Raw genomic sequence first — 2,737 nt, 5'->3', positions numbered from 1 at the left:
TCTGCATACTTTTACTCTTAGCATAATTACTTTCTCCTGAAAGAACTTCCTGATCACCAAAATCACTTAAATGCCACTCAATACGCCACATGGTATTTTTAAAGACCTTTACTACAGCATTATTGTATATTGTATAGCAATGTTTGGGTTATGTGTTTGACTTTTTAGGAAATGCAAGCTAAGGATTGAGCCCCTGACAATGTCTGGAATATGTTTAATGAATTAACATACTGGGATTCCCTGGGGGCTCAGTGGTAAAGAATCCACTTGCCAATGCAGAAAATGTGGGTTGGATCATTGTGTTGGGAAGATCCCCCAGAGAAGGAAATGGAAATCCACTTCAGTATTCTTACCTGGGTAATCCCATGGACAGAAAAGCCTGTTGGGCTATAATCCTTGGGGTCACAGAAGAGTTGGACATGATTTAGCAACTTAGTGACAACAGAATAAACATATTACTTACAGGGAGGCAGTTACACAAGGAATGTTTTAAGTCATGGATCCTAGAAATATATTCAGTAAGGAGATCTTATTTAAAATGTGAATTACAGCCTTGAGGGACCCAGTTATTATAGCAAGGTGGAATGCTTTCATTACAAAGAATAAAATAGAAGCTATAAGATTCTCCAAGTGAATCTCTTCTATGAAATAAGTAATTGGGTAGAAAACCATGATCAGAACAAACGCTTGAAGATTATTTTTCCTATTATCATAAGGTTATGATTTGTAATCTTTTAATAATAGTTTTTTGGAAAAAGACAGCATCTTTTGTAACCTATCGCAGATGACTTCTTTCTGCTGGTTCCTTAGGGTGTAAATGAAGGAGTTTAGTAAAGGTGTAACTGAAGTGTACAACAAAGATACACCTTTGGATACAGTTACTCTTTCTCTTGCAGATGGTTTAGCATACATAGGGATACAGCTTCCATATGTCAGGGAGACAACAGTCATGTGGGAAATACAGCTGGAAAAAGCTTTGGCTCTTTGCTGTGCTGAAGGGAATTTCAGAATGGTCTTAATGATGTAAGTGTTAGAAAGAATCTCTAATACCAGTGTGACCACAAATGTCACAACAGCTAAGATAAAAGACATCAATTCCAGAACACGTGCATCTGTGCACATGCATCTCCTATCTGCGGGATAGGAGAAATTTCGCACATAAAGTGATCAATTACTTTGGAAGCACAGAAATCCAGCTAGAGTCCCATGATAAATGGAGGAAAGATAATTAGGTATCCAGTTACCCAAGAGCTGAATACAAGCTGATAACAAACTTTGCTGTTCATGATGACTGGGTAATGTAGCAGTTTGCAGATAGCAACATAGCGGTCATAGGACATGGCAGCCAGAAAGTAATACTCTGTAACTCCCAATAAAAGGAAGAAGAATAATTGAGCTGCACAATTATTATACGAAATGGTTTTTTCTTTAGTCACCATGGTGACCAGGTATCTGGGCATACATACTGTTGTGAATATGATTTCTAAAATGAGAAACTATGAAGAAAGAAATACATTGGAGTTTTGAGGTGAATATCCAGGAAGGTGAGGAGGATAATGACTACATTCTTGGTCAGGCTCAATGTGTAACTGAGAAAGAGAAACAGGAAAATCACAATTTGTAATTGTGGGTCATCAGTCAAACCCAAGAGAATGAATTCTATTTCCCTTGACTGGTTCCTCATTAATCTTCTGTGAAAAGTGAAAGTCACTCAGTCATGTCTGAGGTCACTCTTTGTGACCCCACAGACTATACAGTCCATGGAATTCTCCAGGCCAGAATGCTGGAGTTGGTAGCCTTTCCCTTCTCCAGGGAATCTTCCCAACCCAGCGATCAAAACTAGGTCTTCCCACATTGCTGGCAGATTCTCTACCAGCTGAGCCACCAGCGAAGCCCTTACTCTCTGTGAGCCTTGTCAAATCTACATATGAAACAAAATCAAAATAATTGAACATAAAACATATGAATATAGCAATATAAATTAACTCACAGGTATTAACCACTGTATGTGTAAATATGTAACTTTAATATTTATAAATTAACCTAAATATATATAAAGTAACTTAAATGTATATGTATAAAATGAAAGTATATTTCAACTAAATATATATTTTAACTGAATATTCATTAGCATACATATGCACATACATATTAACCTAAGGCAAAGAAAGGTATATAGTCTCTAATCTATTTACAGGTTGTATCTTCAAAAGTTGCCAATGACACGTAATTATATGCTATAGTCAATTCTAAATTCTTTCTCATACATTAGTTCTCTTCACTGTAATATTCTTCACAATTTTTCCCCTGGAACTTGAATTTTTTGTGTTAATATGCATTATATAGTCATTTTTCCCAAGTAAGCACTCTTCTGGATATATAATTTAATTACAAGAATATCAGTTATTTTATTTTATTTATTTATTTTATCAGTTATTTTAAATGCATTTTCCTTTCACACTTATTTAACCTGTGCAATGCACTGAATTGGTTTGTCTTTGTAGAATGAGTATTAGGATGATTTTTTGAAACCGGGTTTTAGAGTTACAGTATAATCCCTGTGATGATCAATGAATATGTCAGTACTGATTTACAGTACTTGAAGATCCTGCTTACAGTTTTTTTGCATTTCCTTTGCACTGAAAGGATACCATTATTGCTATCAATTTTCTTGACTGGCTTTGCTATACTCAAAAGTTGTTTCTAGTATATGTGGTAAATAAACAAATGAGAACAT

The 2,737-nt window shown here is 35.2% G+C and overlaps 1 pseudogene; it reads right to left on the bottom strand.

The window, feature by feature from the left end:
• Positions 1-717: 717 nt before the first annotated feature.
• On the bottom strand, positions 718-1,684 carry LOC122423190 (annotated as a pseudogene).
• Positions 1,685-2,737: the final 1,053 nt, after the last annotated feature.

Source organism: Cervus canadensis, chromosome 21 (genome assembly GCF_019320065.1).
Source record: "Cervus canadensis isolate Bull #8, Minnesota chromosome 21, ASM1932006v1, whole genome shotgun sequence".
Lineage (NCBI taxonomy): Eukaryota > Metazoa > Chordata > Mammalia > Artiodactyla > Cervidae > Cervus > Cervus canadensis.
The sequence above is the reverse complement of the archived record's forward strand: the minus strand, read 5'-3'. Positions and strand labels throughout refer to the sequence as shown.